The sequence below is a fragment of the Pristiophorus japonicus genome, chromosome 15 (assembly GCF_044704955.1).
Source record: "Pristiophorus japonicus isolate sPriJap1 chromosome 15, sPriJap1.hap1, whole genome shotgun sequence".
NCBI lineage: Eukaryota > Metazoa > Chordata > Chondrichthyes > Pristiophoridae > Pristiophorus > Pristiophorus japonicus.
In genome coordinates this window covers 170476255-170483955 of record NC_091991.1, presented here as the reverse complement: position 1 = coordinate 170483955, position 7701 = coordinate 170476255, and the positions used below count along the sequence as shown (strand labels likewise).

Sequence of the window (7701 nt, the reverse complement as noted above, 5' to 3'; positions counted from 1 at the left end):
GAAAGTGCTTCAGCCATCGTTTGTTGCCGCGGGGGGGGGGGGGGAGGGGGGAGGAGGGAGCCGACCGAACGCGGGGGGGGGGGGGGGGGGGGAGGGAGGGAGCCGACCGAACACGGGCCGGGGGGGGGGGGGGAGGGAGGGAGCCGACCGAGCGCCGGGGGGCGGGAAGGGAATGGAGCCGTTCCAGACGGCTGGCGGGAAAGAGGGAAGGCTGCAGGAAGCCTCAGAGATTGAGGAGCCATTTTCCGATGGTAAAAGGGGGAGGTCGTCGGGAAACGGCTGTCTCAACTTTCTGAGGCTTCCTGCAGCCTTCTCACTGCTACAAGAAGCCTCTGTGCTGATGGCAATGTACTTTTATTAAAAAAATTTTAAAAACTAAACAGCTACAAAGAACTACAAAAATGGCCGAGTGCCAATGTTTTTTTCACACTGAGCATGCGCGAACGCTCCAACGCGCACGCGCAGCGTTGCCGGCAGGAAAAAAACTAATTTAAATAGTACCCGCCCCCTCCCACTTACAAAATCGGCGCGAGTGTAGGCTCCGCCCCCCTGGGCGCCGCGCCAGGCAGACAAGGAACTGCAGAACGCTCCAGAATCGCGAGTTTTTTTTTTTTTAGGCGCCGTTTTAGGCGCGAAAAACGGGCGCCCAGCTCGGAGGGGCGCCCGTTTTTTTTCTTGTGGAAACTTGGGCCCCAAGAGCCCACATGAACGAGCTGTTAAACTGCACGTGCCGCACGCAGAAAGGGACGAGGGTTGCAGCGTTTATCTTTCCTTCCTCACTCGAGAAGTGGAGCGAATTGAGAGTGTGGGCTGGGACGAGAGATTTGACTTGAAGCCAGGTCAGCTCCTTGAGAAGAAGCGGTCGGCAGAGTTACGTGCCCGCAGTATCGCTCTTCCTTCAAGTCGAAAAATTGTAAAAAAATAAATAAATAAATCTCGGCACCGAAAAAAAAAATCTGCTTTTACATCGAGGAGCCCTGCTCAGCCTTCACGAACCACAGCCACCCAACGTGACCAACTGCGCCATTGTGGCCCATCGATCCACCGATTCCACTGCACTAGTACTGAATGGCGAGACGAACAGATGACACTTTGTTTAAGTTGTGAACACTCGGTGATACAGAGAGAGAGCACAAGACGTTATCCGAGATTGCCCTGCATTGAAGAGTGACAGTGTCGGCCAGGTTGTGAAGCGATTTCAAAGCCCATACAATTCCATGGGCGAATGCAACAGTGAACAGCAGCTCCTGCAAGATGGCTTGAACACACATCTACAAATGGCGTATGAAAACTAACATGCACTTTCGTAATTTATCACCCCTATGATAGGCAGTCCCTCGAAACGAGGATGACTTGCTTCCACACCAATAAAAACACTGAGACAAGCTCCCGCAGAAATGAGCTTCCTTCCCTAGAATACCTTGGTTCCGATCTTGAAAAGCTAAACGCTAAGGGTTCTTGGATTATAGATCTTATACAACTGCGTCCGTCTTCTGAAGGATACTAAACATAAAAAGTTCAGCACCATCTTATAGGGAAAACTGTGCAACTGTAGGTGAATGTATTTAACATATTAGCCACGCTTAAATCAACAAAGGAAATCATTTTTTTTCCGCTTGTGGCCCACATGAATTTTGGGGGAGCTGGCTTAAAATGTCACCAAGTCCGACGCAGACTGTTCACAAATCGGCGAAGGAGGCTGACTTATCGGAGGAATTGCTAGACGGAAAAAGAGCCAAGGTTCACCAACTTCGCCTTCTATCACCCTGGTAGTTATCAAGATCTGGGGAAGAAAGCTAACACGAGGACGGATGTAAGGGTTCCAAGGAAACTCCAGAGCACGCAGGAAGAGAGAGGTCAGGAATCCTGGGCTGCACGTCCTGGAAACAGAAATTCCCCAAGGAGGTCTCCGGAGTCAAATGAGAATATAAAAAATGGGCAGAGCCAGCTAACGGCAAAGAAATGGAGGTCGGAGCAGGAGGACCTTACAACAAGATACTCAGGCTCAGCAGTTGCATTTGTAAAATTGTAATCACGATAAGTAATCTTTTGAAATATTGCTTCCAGAAAAGGGGAAGCAGTGCAATGTATGCACCTGTGAGAATGCTCACGGGTTTGTAGAGCTGTTGCATTGCGAGTGGCTTAGCCAGTCACGTTGTAAGAATAAAAGTGTTTATTAATGATAACATTGATTCTGTATACAGGTTTGACCTCCAAAATCTGGAGTTCTGGAATCCAGAATGTTCCGTAATCTGGACACCGGGCCGATCCGTGGCGGGGTCGTCCGGAAACCGGAAAATGTTGCGAAATCCGGACTCCCCCCCGAGCCCGATTTCGCCCGCCCCGACCTTCCCTTTACCTCGGCTGCCCAACCCCACCTACCTCGGGCCAGACAAGGAACTCCTCCACGGCGGCAGGCCCCGCCCGATCAGGTCCTCTTTGGCGGGGCCCGCGCGAACAACTCCTCGGCAGCGAGGCCCCGCCCGAACACTCAAATAACTCATCGACGAGCACCCCACTCCCCCACCTCCCCCCCGCCCCCCGTGTCTGACGTTCCGAAATCCAGAAATACCCGAACCTGGGCTTGGGTGTTTCCAGATTCGTGACATAGAAACATAGAAAATAGGTGCAGGAGTAGGCCATTCGGCCCTTCTAGCCTGCACCGCCATTCAATGAGTTCATGGCTGAACATGCAACTTCAGTACCCCATTTCTGCTTTCTCGCCATACCCCTTGATCCCCCGAGTAGTAAGGACTTCATCTAACTCCCTCTTGAATATATTTAGTGAATTGGCCTCAACAACTTTCTGTGGTAGAGAATTCCACAGGTTCACCACTCTCTGGGTGAAGAAGTTTCTCCTCATCTCGGTCCTAAATGGCTTACCCCTTATCCTTAGACTGTGTCCCCTGGTTCTGGACTTCCCCAACATTGGGAACATTCTTCCTGCATCTAACCTGTCTAAACCCGTCAGAATTTTAAACGTTTCTATGAGGTCCCCTCTCATTCTTCTGAACTCCAGTGAATACAAGCCCAGTTGATCCAGTCTTTCTTGATAGGTCAGTCCCGCCATCCCGGGAATCCGTGACGTCAGAAAGACATTCCAAAATCCGGCAAAACACAAAATCCGGAATGGCCTCAGTCCCGAGGCTTCCAGATTCGGGCGCTGCACCTGTATATGTATATATATATATATATAATATATATAAACAAATGTTAAAAGTGTAGATTATACGAAAAGGCAAGTTTGAAGAGACAAAATGGATACCTTCCCCAAGTTCATGTCCTCTGGCTGGGCAGAGCTCAAGTTACAAAGGAAGCATGGCTTTGAAACTCACCAAACTTGAAAAGATGTTAATTGGAAAGCCATTAACCTAATCACAGAATGGCACCAGCCCTCCAGACAGACACATGTATGAGGAGAAGCCAATCAGGAACGGCCCTGGAACCAAGACCCAATCCTGAGGCTTTCTGAGAAACTATGGCCTTAAGAGATATGTCATTAAAGTGGAGTCCGTAGGATACTAATAGATGGCTGTTGTGTTCGATAGGCTATTTGCATGTGTGTGTGTTTAATAAAACTTATTCCAAATTGTTTTAAATGAATTGGTCTTGCTGGCAATTTAATGCCAGAGATTTAGAAATCTTACAATGTGATGTTCACAAGACTCAATAAAACCCCAGCCAGTTGGGTTTGGGGGATCCACGATGAGGCAGGTGGTTGTGAGCCTGGTGGATGAACTGGCAATGTGTCGTGTGATTGTCAAACCTTTTGCTAATAAACCAACTAGTTCTTAGTAGCAATGTGTTGCTATGAATTCTTAAGCAAAGAACCCATGAAGCAAATACAATACAGTCGTCACAGGATACGCTAAGAGCAACCAATCTACAACAGACCCAGACAAAGTCACCCGTTCCTCCCGAGCCAATCCATACTCACCACATGTCATGTCTCAAATTACTCAGATACTGCGTCCCAACGTGACACCACAATATTGTATAATTGGGATTGTTTGTTTGACATGTGGCCATGTGTTAAATCCGGGCAGGAAATGAAACAAGGGTATCTAACCAGAGCCTACGGGTCATAGGTGACAACCCAAGGCTTTGGCAAAGGAAGCCCATTTTATTGGCGTTCATTTGGCAATAGTTGTTACAGAATTCCTGCGTAAAGAATGTGCATGGTCGTGAGGCAGTTTTGATTTGTGTGCGTCACCGATTCCTGAAAATGCAAGTTTTAAAAGGTGACAGGGGCACATGCCTCCGGCTACCTGTCCCACTTTAGTTAAAAAGCAAATCGACCAAACAGCAAAGACCAGCAGTGTTTATTCCTCCAGATAAAGATTTTTAAATGTAGTTTCCCATTACCCACTGACTAACCAGCTGTCTATGCTAAACAACAACAACAACTTGTATTTTACATAGCTTCTTTAATCTAATGATACATCCCAATGCGCTTCTCTCAGAGAATTGTGAATCTGTGGAATTCTCGACCACAGAAAGTTGTTGGGGTCAGTTCGTTAGGTATATTCAAAAGGGGAGTTAGATGTGGCCCTTACGGCTAAAGGGATCAAAGGATATGGAGAGAAAGCAGGAACGGGGTACTGAGGTTGCATGATCAGCCATGGTCATATTGAATGGCGGTGCAGGCTCGAAGGGCCGAATGGCCTGCTCCTGCACCTATTTTCTATGTTTCTAGGTTATATTCTTTCCTCTTAAAAAAAATTAATTTAATCTGGATAAAACAAAAGCCATCAGTCGGCAGTATCCCTTTAGTTTACTGAATTAAGACGACCTTTTTCTTTTAGTGACAGCTATGGCTCAGTGGGTAGCACTCTCGCCTCTGAGTCAGCAGGACTCCAGGGACCTGAGCACATAAATCTAGGCTGACACTCCCAGTGCAGTGCTGAGGGAGTGCTGCACTGTCAGAGGTGCCGTCTTTTCGATGAGACGTTAAACCGAGGCCCCGTCTGCTCTCTCTCAGGTGGACTTAAAAGATCCCACAGTACTATCTCAAAGAAGAGCAGGAGAGTTATCCCCGGTGTCCTAGGCCAATATTTATCCCTCAATCAACATAACAAAAACAGATTATCTGGTCATTATCTCATTGCTGTTTGTGGGAGCTTGCTGTGCGCAAATTGGCTGCCGCGTTTCCCACATTACAACGGTGACTACACTCCAAAAATGACTTCATTGGCTGTAAAGTGCTTCGAGACGTTCGGTGGTCGTGAAAGGTGCTATATAAATGCAAGTCTTTCTTATTGTTCTTAAAATAAATATTTTCTCAGCATCACTACATTCTCAGCTGTAATGTAGTGATGGTGATGGGAGGAGGATTAGCATTAAATGCTTGTTACTGCTACATTATCTCTGGCTACACTAAATCTGGTAACAGGTCATCAACTGAACCAGAAGCTATTGATTTGGAGGCCTGTAAGTGGGTCTCAGGAGCAAGTTTATACTCACGTTACTGTCGGACTGATGGCTCAGCTGGTTATGAAGGCAGAAAGGTCACGGGTCCAATCTCATAAGGACATAGGAAATAGGAGCAGGAGTAGGCCATTCGGCCCCTCGAGCCTGCTCCGCCATTCAGTAAAATGATGGCTGATCTCCTACCTCAACTCCAGCTTCCTGCACTATCCCTTAGCGTATCGTGTCCCAAATTCTATCGATCTCTGTTTTGAACACACTCAACGAATCTCATGCTCAGTTCGCTGGGCAATTAGCCTCAGCACCTTGGAGTTTGTGAGAGGGGCGGGGGGGGTGGAGGGGCGTTGGAAGAAAGGGAAATGAGCTAGGATAACATTTCTATTGTTTCATGTCACTCGCGTGTCTACCAACAGCCTTCATCTCTTACTTCTACTAAGACTGTAGTCTTTCTTAACCCTCTTATCTCCTCTGACTTCACATGGAATTCCCACATCTTCTCCATTAGCAAAGTTGCCTCAAGAAGCTTAATATCTTTCACTGACCATTTCCTATGCCTGCTCCCCTCCCCTCCTCAACAGCTCTTAACTCTCAATGAAGCCCCAAGCCCATCCCAAACTGATACCTTGCCCCATGAGTTGCCAAGGCTCCTCCAGCAGTTCTCTCCTACATCTGCAATTATACAGGGCCCTGGTGAGACTGCACCTGGAGTATTGTGTACAGTTTTGGGTCTCCTTACCTAAGGAAGGATTTACTTGCTGGAGAGGGAATGCAACGGAGGGTCACCAGACTGATTCCTAGGGTGGGGGGATTTTCCTATGAGGAGAGATTGAGTAGACTAGGCCGACATTCTCTAGAGTTTAGAAGAATGAGAGATGATCTCATTGAATCGTACAAAATTCTTATAGGGCTCTACACAGGGTAGATGCAAGGAGGATGTTTCCCCTGGCTGAGGAGTCTAGAACCAGGGATCACAGTCTCAGAATAAGGGGTCAGCCATTTAGGACTGAGAGGGGTGGTGAATCTTTGGAATTCTCTACCCCAGAGAGCTGTGGAGGCTCAGTCTTTGAGTAGATTCAAGACTGTGGTCGATAGATTTTTGGATAATAAGGGAACCAAGGGATGTGGGGACAGTGCGGGAAAGTGGAGTTGAGGTAGAAGATCAGCCATGATCTCATTGAATGACAGAGCAGGCTCAAGGGGCCGATTGGCCTACTCCTGCTCCTAATTCTTACGTTCTTATGTTATGTTCTTATCTGGATAGGATCCAAGAAAATCAATCTGTTCAACAGCTGGTCTCTCGGTTCCAGCCAGCAACACCTCTCCGTCACAGGCTCGCTCACCTTGCTCTGGTTTATTGATGTTACTAGGTGCTGCGCTAACCAGCAAAGTTGAAGCCAATGGAATAAAAGGGACAGTGGCAGTACGGACACAAAATTGGCTAAGTAACAGGAAACGGGGAGTGGTGGTGAATGGTTGTTTTTCGGAGGAAGGTGTACAGTGGTGTTCCCCAGGGGTCGGTTCTGGGACCACTGCTTTTCTTGATGATATATTAATGACTTGGATGTGGGTGTACAGGGCACAATTTCAAAATTTGCAGATGACACAAAACTTGGAAGTATAGTGAACAGTGAGGAGAATAGTGATAGACTTCAAGAGGACATAGCCAGGCTGGTGGAATGGGCGGACACGTGGCAGATGAAATTTAATGCAGAAAAGTGCAAAGTAATGCATTTTGATAGAAAGAATGAGGAGAGGAAATATAAGCTAACGGTTACAATATCCCAAAGGTGGGTGAAGAACAGAGGGACCTAGGGGATATGTGTACACCAATCGTTGAAGGTGACAGGGTGGTTGGGAAAGCAGCTAGAAAATAGCGTACGGGACCCTGGGCTTCATAAATAGAGATCAAGGGCTAGAGTTTCCACCACATCGCCGCCCGGTTTCTCGACGGCATTGGTCATTTTGGGCGAGAACCGGGTCGGCGGAAAATTCCACAAAGAGTTCCGCGACGGTCTCAAAGCACCGCTGGGCAGCAGACCACCGCCATGCACCATCCATAGATCGCCATCACCCGATTTTTGGTTCCGCGGTGACCCGTAGGTTAAGTCGGAAAAAAAAAACCCACCCAAGGGAAGCAGTGGGAACCGGGTGGTGCTGGGCGCGAGGTAAGCAGCCCCGCAAAAAAAAGCTAAATAAATGGGGGTTTTTTTTTAAATTATTATTTTAAAATTTTCTTCGTGATTAAGGTGAAAAGGGTCAGAAGAACATAAGAAA

At 47.6% G+C, this 7701-nt stretch overlaps 1 protein-coding gene across 1 annotated transcript in view; it reads right to left on the bottom strand.

The window, feature by feature from the left end:
* Positions 1-7701, bottom strand: part of LOC139281246 (uncharacterized protein C7orf50 homolog) — a 435290-nt gene that overhangs the window by 268448 nt on the left and 159141 nt on the right. The gene's annotated exons all lie outside the window — the stretch shown is intronic.